At 43.8% G+C, this 16,494-nt stretch overlaps 16 non-coding genes across 16 annotated transcripts; all 16 read left to right on the top strand.

Moving 5' to 3' along the window:
• Positions 1-1,313: 1,313 nt before the first annotated feature.
• trnag-ccc (transfer RNA glycine (anticodon CCC)) lies at positions 1,314-1,384 on the top strand. The gene has a single exon. It is a non-coding gene; the product is annotated as a tRNA-Gly (tRNA).
• A 947-nt stretch (positions 1,385-2,331) lies between these two features.
• Positions 2,332-2,402, top strand: trnag-gcc (transfer RNA glycine (anticodon GCC)). Its single transcript has one exon. It is a non-coding gene; the product is annotated as a tRNA-Gly (tRNA).
• A 2,608-nt stretch (positions 2,403-5,010) lies between these two features.
• On the top strand, positions 5,011-5,080 carry trnag-gcc (transfer RNA glycine (anticodon GCC)). Its single transcript has one exon. It is a non-coding gene; the product is annotated as a tRNA-Gly (tRNA).
• Positions 5,081-5,347: 267 nt separating this feature from the next.
• On the top strand, positions 5,348-5,418 carry trnag-ccc (transfer RNA glycine (anticodon CCC)). The gene has a single exon. It is a non-coding gene; the product is annotated as a tRNA-Gly (tRNA).
• Positions 5,419-6,013: 595 nt separating this feature from the next.
• trnag-gcc (transfer RNA glycine (anticodon GCC)) lies at positions 6,014-6,083 on the top strand. Its single transcript has one exon. It is a non-coding gene; the product is annotated as a tRNA-Gly (tRNA).
• A 920-nt stretch (positions 6,084-7,003) lies between these two features.
• On the top strand, positions 7,004-7,072 carry trnag-gcc (transfer RNA glycine (anticodon GCC)). Its single transcript has one exon. It is a non-coding gene; the product is annotated as a tRNA-Gly (tRNA).
• Positions 7,073-8,009: 937 nt separating this feature from the next.
• On the top strand, positions 8,010-8,080 carry trnag-ccc (transfer RNA glycine (anticodon CCC)). Its single transcript has one exon. It is a non-coding gene; the product is annotated as a tRNA-Gly (tRNA).
• Positions 8,081-8,345: 265 nt separating this feature from the next.
• On the top strand, positions 8,346-8,416 carry trnag-gcc (transfer RNA glycine (anticodon GCC)). The gene has a single exon. It is a non-coding gene; the product is annotated as a tRNA-Gly (tRNA).
• Positions 8,417-10,016: 1,600 nt separating this feature from the next.
• trnag-gcc (transfer RNA glycine (anticodon GCC)) lies at positions 10,017-10,087 on the top strand. Its single transcript has one exon. It is a non-coding gene; the product is annotated as a tRNA-Gly (tRNA).
• A 2,269-nt stretch (positions 10,088-12,356) lies between these two features.
• trnag-ccc (transfer RNA glycine (anticodon CCC)) lies at positions 12,357-12,427 on the top strand. The gene has a single exon. It is a non-coding gene; the product is annotated as a tRNA-Gly (tRNA).
• A 934-nt stretch (positions 12,428-13,361) lies between these two features.
• trnag-ccc (transfer RNA glycine (anticodon CCC)) lies at positions 13,362-13,432 on the top strand. The gene has a single exon. It is a non-coding gene; the product is annotated as a tRNA-Gly (tRNA).
• A 268-nt stretch (positions 13,433-13,700) lies between these two features.
• On the top strand, positions 13,701-13,771 carry trnag-gcc (transfer RNA glycine (anticodon GCC)). The gene has a single exon. It is a non-coding gene; the product is annotated as a tRNA-Gly (tRNA).
• Positions 13,772-14,039: 268 nt separating this feature from the next.
• On the top strand, positions 14,040-14,110 carry trnag-ccc (transfer RNA glycine (anticodon CCC)). The gene has a single exon. It is a non-coding gene; the product is annotated as a tRNA-Gly (tRNA).
• Positions 14,111-15,047: 937 nt separating this feature from the next.
• On the top strand, positions 15,048-15,118 carry trnag-ccc (transfer RNA glycine (anticodon CCC)). The gene has a single exon. It is a non-coding gene; the product is annotated as a tRNA-Gly (tRNA).
• A 267-nt stretch (positions 15,119-15,385) lies between these two features.
• Positions 15,386-15,456, top strand: trnag-ccc (transfer RNA glycine (anticodon CCC)). The gene has a single exon. It is a non-coding gene; the product is annotated as a tRNA-Gly (tRNA).
• A 268-nt stretch (positions 15,457-15,724) lies between these two features.
• On the top strand, positions 15,725-15,794 carry trnag-gcc (transfer RNA glycine (anticodon GCC)). The gene has a single exon. It is a non-coding gene; the product is annotated as a tRNA-Gly (tRNA).
• Positions 15,795-16,494: the final 700 nt, after the last annotated feature.

The raw sequence follows: 16,494 nt of genomic DNA on the forward strand, positions 1-16,494 counted from the left end.
CCTCCCACGCGGGAGACCTGGGTCCGATTCCCCGCCAATGCATGTTTGCTTTATAACAATTCGAAACTAGTCTCTGCACAAAAAGGGCATGTATGTGGTGAAGGCAAAACAGTCATTTCTGGTGATGTTAACTTCTGATTTCAGTCATGCATGTTAGCTCCATTTTGATTTTGGTGTGCACTAGGCAGCCCAAGAGGCTGTGATCCCGGTTTGATGGAAAAGGATAAAATTACCATTATGTTGACACTTGTGAAAACATAATGTGGGCCATGCAGACTGATTTTTTCAGTGGGGGATATCAAGGCACGTCAAGCATTGTGGTTCAGTGTAGAATTCTCGCCTCCCACGCGGGAGACCTGGGTCAGATTCCGCCAATGCAGTTTCCTTTATCACTATTCAAAAAAGTCTTGCACAAAAGGGGCATGGTTGTGTGAAGGCAAAAACTAATCTGGTAATGTTAACTTCTACATTTCAGCCATGCATGTTAGCTAAATTTGATTGTTGGTGCACTAGGCACGTCAAGAGGCTGTGATCCGTGTTTGATGGAATACGGAAAAAATTACCATTTTCTGACACTTGTGAAAACATAATGTGGCCATGCAGACTGATTTTTTTCGGTGGTGGAACTTGAACCTTATCCAGCGTTGGTGGTTCAGTGGTAGAATTCTCGCCTCCCACGCGGGAGACCTGGGTTCCGATTCCCAGCCAATGCAGTTTGCTTTATTACAATTCGAAACTAGTCTCTGCACAAAAGAGGGCATGTATGTGTGAAGGCAAAAGTTCATTTCTGGTGATGTTAACTTCTTGATTTCAGTCATGCATGTTAGCTCCATTTTGATTTTGGTGCACTAGGCAGCCCAAGAGGCTGTGATCCCGTTTGATGGAAAGAGGATAAAATTACCATTATGTTGAACTTGTGAAAACATAATGTGGCCATGCAGACTGATTTTTTTCAGTGGGGCATATCAAGGCACGTCAAGCATTGTGGTTCAGTGGTAGAATTCTCGCCTGCCACGCGGGAGACCCGGGTCCGATTCCGGCAATGCAGCTTTCTTTATCACTATTCGGAAAAAGTCCTGCACAGAAGGGGCATGTTGTGTGAAGGCAAACAACTAATTTCTGGTAATGTTAACTTCTACATTTCAGCCATTCATGTTAGCTAAATTTTGAGTTTGGTGCACTAGGCACGTCAAGAGACTGTGATCCGTGTTGATGGAATACGGAAAAAATTACCGTTTTTCTGACACTTGTGAAAAACATAATGTGGCCATGCAGACTGATTTTTTTCGGTGGTGGAACTTGAACCTTATCCAGCGTTGGTGGTTCAGTGGTAGAATTCTCGCCTCCCACGCGGGAGACCTGGGTCCGATTCCCAGCCAATGCATGTTGCTTTATTACAATACGAAACTAGTCTCTGCACAAAAAGGGCATGTATGTGTGAAGGCAAACAGTTCATTTCTGGTGATGTTAACTTCTTGATTTCGGTCATGCATGTTAGCTCCATTTTTTGATTTGGTGCACTAGGCAGCCCAAGAGGCTGTGATCCCTGTTTGATGGAAAATGGATATAAAATTACCATTATGCTGACACTTGTGAAAACATAATGTGGCCATGCAGACTGATTTTTTTCAGTGGGGCATATTCAAGGCACGTCAAGCATGGTGGTTCAGTGGTAGAATTCTCGCCTCCCACGCGGGAGACCTGGGTCAGATTCCCAGCCAATGCATGTTGCTTATTACAATTCAAAAAAGTCTCTGCACAAAAGGGCATGGTTGGTGTGAAGGCAAAAAAGCTCATTTCTGGTGATGTTAACTTCTAGATTTCAGTCATGCTGTTAGCTCCATTTTGATTTTGGTGTGCACTAGGCAGCCCAAGAGGCTGTGATCCCTGTTTGATGGAAAGAGGATAAAATACCATTATGTTGACACTTGTGAAAACATAATGTGGCCATGCAGACTGATTTTTTTCGGTGGTGGAACTTGAACCTTATCCAGCGTTGGTGGTTCAGTGGCAGAATTCTCGCCTCCCAGCGGGAGACCTGGGTCCGATTCCCAGCCAATGCATGTTTGCTTTATTACAATTCGAAACTAGTCTCTGCACAAAAAGGGCATGTATGTGTGAAGGCAAACAGTTCATTTCTGGTGATGTTAACTTCTTGATTTCAGTCATGCATGTAAGCTCCATTTTGATTTTTGGTGCACTAGGCAGCCCAAGAGGCTGTGATCCTGTTGATGGAAAAGAGGATAAAATTACCATTATGTTGACACTTGTGAAAACATAATGTGGCCATGCAGACTGATTTTTTCAGTGGGGCATATCAAGGCACGTCAAGCATTGGTGGTTCAGTGGTAGAATTCTCGCCTGCCACGCGGGAGACCTGGGTCCGATTCCCGGCTAATGCAGCTTTCCTTTATCACTATTCGGAAAAAGTCCTTGCACAGAAGGGGCATGTTTGTGTGAAGGCAAAACAAACTAATTTCTGGTAATGTTAACTTCTACATTTCAGCCATCATGTTAGCTAAATTTGATTGTTGGTGCACTAGGCACGTCAAGAGACTGTGATCCGTGTTTGATGGATACGGAAAAATTACCGTTTTCTGACACTTGTGAAAACATAATGTGGCCATGCAGACTGATTTTTTTCGGTGGGGAATTTGAAACCGCATCCAGCGTTGGTGGTTCAGTGGTAGAATTCTGCCTCCCACGCGGGAGACCTGGGTCCGATTCCCAGCCAATGCATGTGCTTTATTACAATAAAAAACTAGTCTCTGCACAAAAAGGGCATGTATGTGTGAAGGCAAACAGTTCATTTCTGGTGATGTGTAACTTCTTGATTTCGGTAATGCATGTTAGCTCCATTTGATTTTTGGTGCACTAGGCAGCCAAGAGGCTGTGATCCTGTTTGATGGAAAATGATAAAATTACCATTATGCTGACACTTGTGAAAACATAATGTGGCCATGCAGACTGATTTTTTTCAGTGGGGCATATCAAGGCACGTCAAGCATTGGTGGTTCAGTGGTAGAATCTCGCCTGCCACGCGGGAGACCCGGGTCCGATTCCCAGCTAATGCAGCTTTCCTTATCACTATTCGGAAAAGTCCTTGCACAGAAGGGGCATGTTTGTGTGAAGGCAAACAACTAATTTCTGGTAATGTAACTTCTACATTTCAGCCATTCATGTTAGCTAATTTTGATTGTTGGTGCACTAGGCACGTCAAGAGACTGTGATCCGTGTTGATGGAATACGGAAAAAATTACCGTTTTTTGACCTTGTGAAAACATAATGTGGCCATGCAGACTGATTTTTTCGGTGGTGGAATTGAACCCATCCAGCGTTGGTGGTTCAGTGGTAGAATTCTCGCCTCCACGCGGGAGACCTGGGTCCGATTCCCAGCCAATGCATGTTTGCTTTATTACAATACGAAACTAGTCTCTGCACAAAAAGGGCATGTATGTGTGAAGGCAAACAGTTCATTTCTGGTGATGTTAACTTCTGATTTCGGTCATGCATGTTAGCTCCATTTTGATTTTTGGTGCACTAGGCAGCCCAAGAGGCTGTGATCCCTGTTTGATGGAAAGGATAAAATTACCATTATGCTGACACTTGTGAAAACATAATGTGGCCATGCAGACTGATTTTTTCAGTGGGGCATATCAAGGCACGTCAGCATGGTGGTTCAGTAGAAATTCTCGCCTCCCACGCGGGAGACCTGGGTCAGATTCCAGCCAATGCATGTTTGCTTTATTACAATTCAAAACTAGTCTCTGCACAAAAAGGGCATGTTGTGTGAAGGCAAAAAGCTCATTTCTGGTGATGTTAACTTCTAGATTTCAGTCATCATGTTAGCTCCATTTTGATTTTGGTGCACTAGGCAGCCAAGAGGCTGTGATCCCTGTTTGATGGGAAAGAGGATAAAATTACCATTATGTTGACACTTGTGAAAACATAATGTGGCCATGCAGACTGATTTTTTCAGTGGGGCATATCAAGGCACGTCAAGCATTGGTGGTTCAGTGGTAGAATTCTCGCCTCCCGCGGGAGACCTGGGTCCGATTCCCAGCCAATGCAGTTTCCTTTATCACTATTCGGAAAAGTCTTGCACAAAAGGGGCATGTTTGTGTGAAGGCAAACAACTCATTTCTGGTAATGTTAACTTCTAGATTTCAGTCATTCATGTTAGCTAATTTGATGTTGGTTGCACTAGGCACCCAAGAGACTGTGATCCCTGTTTGATGGAAACGGAAAAAATTACCATTTTCTGACACTTGTGAAAACATAATTGGCCATGCAGACTGATTTTTTTTCGGTGGGGATTTGAAGCACGTCCAGCGTTGGTGGTTCAGTGGTAGAATTCTCGCCTCCCACGCGGGAGACCTGGGTCAGATTCCCAGCCAATGCATGTTTGCTTTATTACATTCAAAACTAGTCTCTGCACAAAAAGGGCATGTTTGTGTGAAGGCAAACAAAAGCTCATTTCTGGTGATGTTAACTTCTAGATTTCAGTCATGCATGTTAGCTCCATTTTGATTTTTGGGTGCACTAGGCAGCCCAAGAGGCTGTGATCCTGTTTGATGGAAAGAGGATAAAATTACCATTATGTGACACTTGTGAAACATAATGTGGCCATGCAGACTGATTTTTTCGGTGGTGGAACTTGAACCTTATCCAGCGTTGGTGGTTCAGTGGTAGAATTCTCGCCTCCACGCGGGGAGACCTGGGTCCGATTCCCAGCCAATGCATGTTTGCTTTATTACAATTCGAAACTAGTCTCTGCACAAAAAGGGCATGTATGTGTGAAGGCAAACAGTTCATTTCTGGTGATGTTAACTTCTTGATTTCAGTCATGCATGTTAGCTCCATTTTGATTTTGGTGCACTAGGCAGCCCAAGAGGCTGTGATCCCTGTTTGATGGAAAGAGGATAAAATTACCATTATGTTGACACTTGTGAAAACATAATGTGGCCATGCAGACTGATTTTTTTCAGTGGGCATATCAAGGCACGTCAAGCATGGTGGTTCAGTGGTAGAATTCTCGCCTGCCACGCGGGAGACCCGGGTCCGATTCCCGGCTAATGCAGCTTTCCTTATCACTATTCGGAAAAAGTCCTTGCACAGAAGGGGCATGTTTGTGTGAAGGCAAAAACTAATTTCTGGTAATGTTAACTTCTACATTTCAGCCATTCATGTTAGCTAAATTTTGATTGTTGGTGCACTAGGCACGTCAAGAGACTGTGATCCGTGTTTGATGGAATACGGAAAAAATTACCGTTTTTCTGACACTTGTGAAAACATAATGTGGCCATGCAGACTGATTTTTTCGGTGGTGGAACTTGAACCTTATCCAGCGTTGGTGGTTCAGTGGTAGAATTCTCGCCTCCCACGCGGGAGACCTGGGTCCGATTCCCAGCCAATGCATGTTTGCTTTATTACAATACGAAACTAGTCTCTGCACAAAAAGGGCATGTATGTGTGAAGGCAAACAGTTCATTTCTGGTGATGTTAACTTCTTGATTTCGGTCATGCATGTTAGCTCCATTTTGATTTTTGGTGCACTAGGCAGCCAAGAGGCTGTGATCCCTGTTTGATGGAAAATGGATAAAATTACCATTATGCTGACACTTGTGAAAACATAATGTGGCCATGCAGACTGATTTTTTTCAGTGGGGCATATCAAGGCACGTCAAGCATTGGTGGTTCAGTGGTAGAATTCTCGCCCCACGCGGGAGACCTGGGTCAGATTTCCAGCCAATGCATGTTTGTTTATTACAATTCGAAACTAGTCTCTGCACAAAAAGGGCATGTTGTGTGAAGGCAAACAGTTCTTCTGGTGATGTTAATTTACTTCAGCATCATGCATGTTAGCCCATTGATTTTGGTGCACTAGGCAGCCCAAGAGGACGTGATCCCTGTTTGATGGAAAGAGGATAAAATTACCATTATGTTGACACTTGTGAAAACATAATGTGGCCATGCAGACTGATTTTTCAGTGGGGATATCAAGGCACGTCCAGCATTGGTGGTTCAGTGGTAGAATTCTCGCCTGCCACGCGGGAGACCTGGGTCCGATTCCCGCCAATGCAGTTTCTTTTACAATTCGAAAAAAGTCTTGCACAAAAAGGGGCATGTTGTGTGAAGGCAAAACTATTTCTGGTAATGTTAACTTCTACATTTCAGCCATCATGTTAGCTAATTTTGATTGTTGGTGCACTAGGCCGTCAAGAGACTGTGATCCTGTTTGATGGAAAACGGAAAAATTACATTTTTCTGACACTTGTGAAAACATAATGTGGCCATGCAGACTGATTTTTTCAGTGGTGGAATTGAACCGCATCAAGCGTTGGTGGTTCAGTGGTAGAATTCTCGCCCCACGCGGGAGACCTGGGTCCGATTCCAGCCAATGCATGTTTGCTTTATTACAATTCGAAAATAGTCTGCACAAAAAGGGCATGTTGTGTGAAGGCAAACAGTCATTTCTGGTGATGTTAACTTCTTGATTTCAGTCATGCATGTTAGCTCCATTTGATTTTTGGTTGCACTAGGCAGCCAAGAGGCTGTGATCCTGTTTGATGGAAAAGGATAAAATTACCATTATGTTGACACTTGTGAAAACATAATGTGGCCATGCAGACTGATTTTTTTCAGTGGGGCATATCAAGGCACGTCAAGCATTGGTGGTTCAGTGGTAGAATTCTCGCCTCCCACGCGGGAGACCGGGTCGATTCCCAGCAATGCATGTTTGCTTTATTACAATTCGAAACTAGTCTCTGCACAAAAAGGGCATGGTTGTGTGAAGGCAAAAAGTCATTTCTGGTGATGTTAACTTCTAGATTTCAGTCATGCATGTTAGCTCCATTTTGATTTTTGGTGCACTAGGCAGCCCAAGAGGCTGTGATCCCTGTTTGATGGAAAGAGGATAAAATTACCATTATGTGACACTTGTGAAAACATAATGTGGCCATGCAGACTGATTTTTTTCAGTGGGGCATATCAGGCACGTCAAGCATTGGTGGTTCAGTGGTAGAATTCTCGCCTGCCACGCGGGAGACCCGGGTCGATTCCGGCTAATGCAGTTTTCTTTATCACTATTCGGAAAAGTCCTTGCACAGAAGGGGCATGTTTGTGTGAAGGCAAACAACTAATTTCTGGTAATGTTAACTTCTACATTTCAGCCATTCATGTTAGCTAAATTTTGATTGTTGGTGCACTAGGCACGTCAAGAGACTGTGATCCGTGTTTGATGGAATACGGAAAAATTACCGTTTTTGACACTTGTGAAAACATAATGTGGCCATGCAGACTGATTTTTTCGGTGGTGGAATTTGAACCGCATCCAGCGTTGGTGGTCAGTGGTAGAATTCTCGCCTCCCACGCGGGAGACCTGGGTCCGATTCCCAGCCAATGCATGTTGCTTTATTACAATACAAAATAGTCTCTGCACAAAAAGGGCATGTATGTGTGAAGGCAAACAGTTCATTTCTGGTGATGTAACTTCTTGATTTCGGTCATGCATGTTAGCTCCATTTTGATTTTTGGTGCACTAGGCAGCCCAAGAGGCTGTGATCCCTGTTTGATGGAAAAGGATAAAATTACCATTATGCTGACACTTGTGAAAACATAATGTGGCCATGCAGACTGATTTTTTTCAGTGGGGCATATCAAGGCACGTCAAGCATTGGTGGTTCAGTGGTAGAATTCTCGCCTCCCACGCGGGAGACCTGGGTCAGATTCCCAGCCAATGCATGTTTGCTTTATTACAATTAAAACTAGTCTCTGCACAAAAAGGGCATGGTTGTGTGAAGGCAAAAGCTCATTTCTGGTGATGTTAACTTCTAGATTTCAGTCATGCATGTTAGCTCCATTTGATTTTTGGTGCACTAGGCAGCCCAAGAGGCTGTGATCCCGTTTGATGGAAAGAGGATAAAATTACCATTATGTTGACACTTGTGAAAACATAATGTGGCCATGCAGACTGATTTTTTTCGGTGGTGGAACTTGAACCTTATCCAGCGTTGGTGGTTCAGTGGTAGAATTCTCGCCTCCCACGCGGGAGACCTGGGTCCGATTCCCAGCCAATGCATGTTTGCTTTACAATTCGAAACTAGTCTCTGCACAAAAAGGGCATGTATGTGTGAAGGCAAACAGTTCATTTCTGGTGATGTTAACTTCTTGATTTCAGTCATGCATGTTAGCTCCATTTTGATTTTGGTGCACTAGGCAGCCAAGAGGCTGTGATCCCTGTTTGATGAAAAGAGGATAAAATTACCATTATGTTGACACTTGTGAAAACATAATGTGGCCATGCAGACTGATTTTTTTCAGTGGGGCATATCAAGGCACGTCAAGCATTGGTGGTTCAGTGGTAGAATTCTCGCCTGCCACGCGGGAGACCTGGGTCCGATTCCCGGCTAATGCAGCTTCCTTTATCACTATTCGGAAAGTCCTTGCACAGAAGGGGCATGTTGTGTGAAGGCAAACAACTAATTTCTGGTAATGTTAACTTCTACATTTCAGCCATCATGTTAGCTAAATTTTGATTGTTGGTGCACTAGGCACGTCAAGAGACTGTGATCCGTGTTTGATGGAATACGGAAAAATTACCGTTTTTTGATGACTTGTGAAAACATAATGTGGCCATGCAGACTGATTTTTTCGGTGGTGGAATTTGAAACCGCATCCAGCGTTGGTGGTTCAGTGGTAGAATTCTCGCCTCCCACGCGGGAGACCTGGGTCCGATCCCAGCCAATGCATGTTTGCTTTTACAATTCGAAACTAGTCTCTGCACAAAAGGGCATGTATGTGTGAAGGCAAACAGTTCATTTCTGGTGATGTTAACTTCTGATTTCAGTCATGCATGTTAGCTCCATTTTGATTTTGGTGCACTAGGCAGCCAAGAGGCTGTGATCCCTGTTTGATGGAAAAGGATAAAATTACCATTATGGACACTTGTGAAAACATAATGTGGCCATGCAGACTGATTTTTTCAGTGGGGCATTCAAGGCACGTCAAGCATTGGTGGTTCAGTGGTAGAATTCTCGCCTGCCACGCGGGAGACCGGGTCCGATTCCAGGCTAATGCAGCTTTCCTTTATCACTATTCGGAAAAGTCCTTGCACAAAGGGGCATGTTTGTGTGAAGGCAAACAACTAATTTCTGGTAATGTTAACTTCTACATTTCAGCCATTCATGTTAGCTAAATTTGATTGTTGGTGCACTAGGCACGTCAAGAGACTGTGATCCGTGTTTGATGGAATACGGAAAAAATTACCGTTTTCTGACACTTGTGAAAACATAATGTGGCCATGCAGACTGATTTTTTTCGGTGGTGGAATTGAACGATCCAGCGTTGGTGGTTCAGTGGTAGAATTCTCGCCTCCCCGCGGGAGACCTGGGTCCGATTCCCAGCCAATGCATGTTTGCTTTATTACAATTCGAAACTAGTCTCTGCACAAAAAGGGCATGTATGTGTGAAGGCAAAACAGTTCATTTCTGGTGATGTTAACTTCTTGATTTCGGTCATGCATGTTAGCTCCATTTTGATTTTGGTGCACTAGGCAGCCCAAGAGGCTGTGATCCCTGTTTGATGGAAAAGGATAAAAATTACCATTATGCTGACACTTGTGAAAACATAATGTGGCCATGCAGACTGATTTTTTTCAGTGGGGCAATCAAGGCACGTCAAGCATTGGTGGTTCAGTGGTAGAATTCTCGCCTCCCACGCGGGAGACCTGGGTCAGATTTCCAGCCAATGCATGTTTGCTTTATTACAATTCAAAACTAGTCTCTGCACAAAAAGGGCATGGTTGTGTGAAGGCAAAAGTCATTTCTGGTGATGTTAACTTCTAGATTTCAGTCATGCATGTTAGCTCCATTTTTTTTTGGTGCACTAGGCAGCCCAAGAGGCTGTGATCCTGTTTGATGGAAAGAGGATAAAATTACCATTATGTTGACACTTGTGAAAACATAATGTGGCCATGCAGACTGATTTTTTCAGTGTGGGCATATCAAGGCACGTCAGCATTGGTGGTTCAGTGGTAGAATTCTCGCCTGCCACGCGGGAGACCCGGGTCCGATTCCCGGCTAATGCAGTTTCTTTATCACTATTCGGAAAAAGTCCTGCACAAAGGGCATGTTTGTGTGAAGGCAAACAACTAATTCTGGTAATGTTAACTTCTACATTTCAGCCATTCATGTTAGCTAAATTTTGATTGTTGGTGCACTAGGCACGTCAAGAGGCTGTGATCCGTGTTTGATGGAATACGAAAAAATTACCGTTTTTTGACACTTGTGAAAACATAATGTGGCCATGCAGACTGATTTTTTTCGGTGGTGGAATTGAACCGCATCCAGCGTTGGTGGTTCAGTGGTAGAATTCTCGCCTCCCACGCGGGAGACCTGGGTCCGATTCCAGCCAATGCATGTTTGCTTTATTACAATTCGAAACTAGTCTCTGCACAAAAAGGGCATGTTTGTGTGAAGGCAAAAAGTTCATTTCTGGTGATGTTAACTTCTAGATTTCAGTCATGCATGTTAGCTCCATTTTGATTTTGGTGCACTAGGCAGCCCAAGAGGCTGTGATCCTGTTTGATGGAAAGAGGTAAAATTACCATTATGTTGACACTTGTGAAAACAATAATGTGCCATGCAGACTGATTTTTTTCGGTGGGGAACTTGAACCTATCCAGCGTTGGTGGTTCAGTGGTAGAATTCTCGCCTCCCACGCGGGAGACCTGGGTCCGATTCCAGCCAATGCATGTTTTTATTACAATTCGAAAACTAGTCTCTGCACAAAAAGGGCATGTATGTGTGAAGGCAAACAGTTCATTTCTGGTGATGTTAACTTCTGATTTCAGTCATGCATGTTAGCTCCATTTTGATTTTGGTGCACTAGGCAGCCAAGAGGCTGTGATCCCTGTTTGATGGAAAGAGGATAAAATTACCATTATGTGACACTTGTGAAAACATAATGTGGCCATGCAGACTGATTTTTTTCAGTGGGGCATATCAAGGCACGTCAAGCATTGGTGGTTCAGTGGTAGAATTCTCGCCTGCCACGCGGGAGACCGGGTCCGATTCCGGCTAATGCATGCTTTCCTTTATCACTATTCGGAAAAAGTCTGCACAGAAGGGGCATGTTTGTGTGAAGGCAACAACTAATTTCTGGTAATGTTAACTTCTACATTTCAGCCATTCATGTTAGCTAAATTTGATTGTTGGTGCACTAGGCACGTCAAGAGACTGTGATCCGTGTTTGATGGAATACGGAAAAATTACCGTTTTTCTGACACTTGTGAAACATAATGTGGCCATGCAGACTGATTTTTTTCGGTGGTGGGAATTGAACCTTATCCAGCGTTGGTGGTTCAGTGGTAGAATTCTCGCCTCCCACGCGGGAGACTGGGTCCGATTCCCAGCCAATGCTGTTTGCTTTATTACAATTCGAAACTAGTCTCTGCACAAAAAGGGCATGTATGTGTGAAGGCAAACAGTCATTTCTGGTGATGTTAACTTCTTGATTTCAGTCATGCATGTTAGCTCCATTTTGATTTTTGGTGCACTAGGCAGCCCAAGAGGCTGTGATCCCTGTTTGATGGAAATGGATAAAATTACCATTATGCTGACACTTGTGAAAACATAATGTGGCCATGCAGACTGATTTTTTTCAGTGGGGCATATCAAGGCACGTCAAGCATTGGTGGTTCAGTGGTAGAATTCTCGCCTCCCACGCGGGAGACCGGGTCCGATTTCCAGCCAATGCATGTTTGCTTTATTACAATTCGAAACTAGTCTCTGCACAAAAGGGCATGTATGTGAAGGCAAACAGTTCATTTCTGGTGATGTTAACTTCTGATTTCAGTCATGCATGTTAGCTCCATTTTGATTTTGGTGCACTAGGCAGCCAAGAGGCTGTGATCCCTGTTTGATGGAAAAGAGGATAAAATTACCATTATGTTGACACTTGTGAAAACATAATGTGGCCATGCAGACTGATTTTTTTCAGTGGGGCTATTCAAGGCACGTCAAGCATTGGTGGTTCAGTGGTAGAATTCTCGCCTGCCACGGGGGAGACTGGGTCCGATTCCGGCTAATGCAGCTTTCCTTATACACTATTCGGAAAAGTCCTTGCACAGAAGGGGCATGTTTGTGTGAAGGCAAACAACTAATTCTGGTAATGTTAACTTCTACATTTCAGCCATCATGTTAGCTAAATTTGATTGTTGGTGCACTAGGCACGTCAAGAGACTGTGATCGTGTTTGATGGAATACGGAAAAAATTACCGTTTTTCTGACACTTGTGAAAACATAATGTGGCCATGCAGACTGATTTTTTCGGTGGTGGAACTTGAACCTTATCCAGCGTTGGTGGTTCAGTGGTAGAATTCTCGCCTCCCACGCGGGAGACCTGGGTCCGATTCCCAGCCAATGCATGTTTGCTTTATTACAATTCGAAACTAGTCTCTGCACAAAAGGGCATGTATGTGTGAAGGCAAACAGTTCATTTCTGGTGATGTAACTTCTTGATTTCAGTCATGCATGTTAGCTCCATTTTGATTTTTGGTGCACTAGGCAGCCCAAGAGGCTGTGATCCCTGTTTGATGGAAAAGGATAAATTACCATTATGTGACACTTGTGAAAACATAATGTGGCCATGCAGACTGATTTTTTCAGTGGGGCATTCAAGGCACGTCAAGCATTGGTGGTTCAGTGGTAGAATTCTCGCCTCCCACGCGGGAGACCTGGGTCAGATTTCCAGCCAATGCATGTTTGCTTTATTACAATTCGAAACTAGTCTTGCACAAAAGGGCATGTTGTGTGAAGGCAAAAAGTTCATTTCTGGTGATGTTAACCTTGATTTCAGTCATGCATGTTAGCTCCATTTTGATTTTTGGTGCACTAGGCAGCCCAAGAGGCTGTGATCCTGTTTGATGAAATAGGATAAAATTACCATTATGTTGACACTTGTGAAAACATAATGTGGCCATGCAGACTGATTTTTTTCAGTGGGGCATATCAAGGCACGTCAAGCATTGGTGGTTCAGTGGTAGAATTCTCGCCTCTGCACGCGGGAGACCTGGGTCCGATTCCGGCTAATGCAGCTTTCCTTTATCACTATTCGGAAAAGTCTTGCACAGAAGGGGCATGTTTGTGTGAAGGCAACAACTAATTTCTGGTAATGTTAACTTCTACATTTCAGCCATGCATGTTAGCTAAATTTTGATTGTTGGTGCACTAGGCACGTCAAGAGACTGTGATCCGTGTTTGATGGAATACGGATAAAATTACCGTTTTTCTGACACTTGTGAAAACATAATGTGGCCATGCAGACTGATTTTTTTCAGTGGTGGAATTGAACCGCATCAAGCGTTGGTGGTTCAGTGGTAGAATTCTCGCCTCCCACGCGGGAGACCTGGGTCCGATTCCCAGCCAATGCATGTTTGCTTTATTACAATTCGAAACTAGTCTCTGCACAAAAGGGCATGTATGTGTGAAGGCAAACAGTTCATTTCTGGTGATGTTAACTTCTTGATTTCAGTCATGCATGTTAGCTCCATTTTGATTTTTGGTGCACTAGGCAGCCCAAGAGGCTGTGATCCCTGTTTGATGGAAAAGGATAAAATTACCATTATGTTGACACTTGTGAAAACATAATGTGGCCATGCAGACTGATTTTTTTCAGTGGGGCATATCAAGGCACGTCAAGCATTGGTGGTTCAGTGGTAGAATTCTCGCCTGCCACGCGGGAGACCTGGGTCCGATTCCCGGCTAATGCAGCTTTCCTTTATCACTATTCGGAAAAAGTCCTTGCACAGAAGGGGCATGTTTGTGTGAAGGCAAACAACTAATTTCTGGTAATGTTAACTTCTACATTTCAGCCATCATGTTAGCTAAATTTTGATTGTTGGTGCACTAGGCACGTCAAGAGACTGTGATCCGTGTTTGATGGAATACGGAAAAAATTACCGTTTTTTGACACTTGTGAAAACATAATGTGGCCATGCAGACTGATTTTTTTCGGTGGTGGAATTTGAACCGCATCCAGCGTTGGTGGTTCAGTGGTAGAATTCTCGCCTCCCACGCGGGAGACCTGGGTCCGATTCCCAGCCAATGCATGTTTGCTTATTACAATTCGAAACTAGTCTCTGCACAAAAAGGGCATGTATGTGTGAAGGCAAAACAGTTCATTTCTGGTGATGTTAACTTCTTGATTTCGGTCATGCATGTTAGCTCCATTTTGATTTTTGGTGCACTAGGCAGCCCAAGAGGCTGTGATCCCTGTTTGATGGAAAAGGATAAAATTACCATTATGCTGACACTTGTGAAAACATAATGTGGCCATGCAGACTGATTTTTTTCAGTGGGGCATATCAAGGCACGTCAAGCATTGGTGGTTCAGTGGTAGAATTCTCGCCTGCCACGCGGGAGACCGGGTCGATTCCCGGCCAATGCACTTCCTTTATCACTATTCGGAAAAAAGTCCTTGCACAAAAGGGCATGTTTGTGTGAAGGCAAACAACTAATTTCTGGTAATGTTAACTTCTACATTTCAGTCATTCATGTTAGCTAAATTTGATTTTGGTGCACTAGGCACGTCAAGAGACTGTGATCCGTGTTTGATGGAATACGGATAAAATTACCGTTTTTCTGACACTTGTGAAAACATAATGTGGCCATGCAGACTGATTTTTTTCGGTGGTGGAATTGAAGGCATCCAGCGTTGGTGGTTCAGTGGTAGAATTCTCGCCTCCCACGCGGGAGACCTGGTCCGATTCCCAGCCAATGCATGTTTGCTTTATTACAATTCGAAACTAGTCTCTGCACAAAAAGGGCATGTATGTGTGAAGGCAAACAGTTCATTTCTGGTGATGTTAACTTCTGATTTCAGTCATGCATGTTAGCTCCATTTTGATTTTTGGTGCACTAGGCAGCCCAAGAGGCTGTGATCCTGTTTGATGGAAATGGATAAAATTACCATTATGCTGACACTTGTGAAAACATAATGTGGCCATGCAGACTGATTTTTTCAGTGGGGCATACAAGGCACGTCAAGCATTGGTGGTTCAGTGGTAGAATTCTCGCCTCCCACGCGGGAGACCTGGGTCCGATTCCCAGCCAATGCATGTTTGCTTTATTACAATTCAAAACTAGTCTCTGCACAAAAAGGGCATGGTTGTGTGAAGGCAAAAAGCTCATTTCTGGTGATGTTAACTTCTAGATTTCAGTCATGCATGTTAGCTCCATTTTGATTTTTGGTGCACTAGGCAGCCCAAGAGGCTGTGATCCCTGTTTGATGGAAAGAGGATAAAATTACCATTATGTTGACACTTGTGAAAACATAATGTGGCCATGCAGACTGATTTTTTTCGTGGGGCTATCAAGGCACGTCAGCGTTGGTGGTTCAGTGGTAGAATTCTCGCCTCCCACGCGGGAGACCTGGGTCCGATTCCCAGCCAATGCATGTTTGCTTTATTACAATTCGAAACTAGTCTCTGCACAAAAAGGGCATGTTGTGTGAAGGCAAAAAGTTCATTTCTGGTGATGTTAACTTCTGATTTCAGTCATGCATGTTAGCTCCATTTTGATTTTTGGTGCACTAGGCAGCCCAAGAGGCTGTGATCCCTGTTTGATGGAAAGAGGATAAAATTACCATTATGTTGACACTTGTGAAAACATAATGTGGCCATGCAGACTGATTTTTTTCAGTGGGGCATATCAAGGCACGTCAAGCATTGGTGGTTCAGTGGTAGAATTCTCGCCTGCCACGCGGGAGACCGGGTCCGATTCCCGGCTAATGCAGCTTTCCTTTATCACTATTCGGAAAAAGTCCTTGCACAGAAGGGGCATGTTTGTGTGAAGGCAAACAACTAATTTCTGGTAATGTTAACTTCTACATTTCAGCCATTCATGTTAGCTAAATTTTGATTGTTGGTGCACTAGGCACGTCAAGAGACTGTGATCCGTGTTTGATGGAATACGGAAAAAATTACCGTTTTTCTGACACTTGTGAAAACATAATGTGGCCATGCAGACTGATTTTTTCGGTGGTGGAATTTGAACCGATCCAGCGTGGTGGTTCAGTGGTAGAATTCTCGCCTCCCACGCGGGAGACCTGGGTCCGATTCCCAGCCAATGCATGTTTGCTTTATTACAATACGAAACTAGTCTCTGCACAAAAAGGGCATGTATGTGTGAAGGCAAACAGTTCATTTCTGGTGATGTTAACTTCTTGATTTCGGTCATGCATGTTAGCTCCATTTTGATTTTTGGTGCACTAGGCAGCCCAAGAGGCTGTGATCCCTGTTTGATGGAAAATGGATAAAATTACCATTATGCTGACACTTGTGAAAACATAATGTGGCCATGCAGACTGATTTTTTTCAGTGGGGCATATCAAGGCACGTCAAGCATTGGTGGTTCAGTGGTAGAATTCTCGCCTCCACGCGGGAGACCTGGGTCAGATTCCAGCCAATGCATGTTTGCTTTATTACAATTCAAA

This window comes from Etheostoma spectabile, unplaced genomic scaffold (assembly GCF_008692095.1).
Source record: "Etheostoma spectabile isolate EspeVRDwgs_2016 unplaced genomic scaffold, UIUC_Espe_1.0 scaffold00019300, whole genome shotgun sequence".
NCBI classification, from domain to species: domain Eukaryota; kingdom Metazoa; phylum Chordata; class Actinopteri; order Perciformes; family Percidae; genus Etheostoma; species Etheostoma spectabile.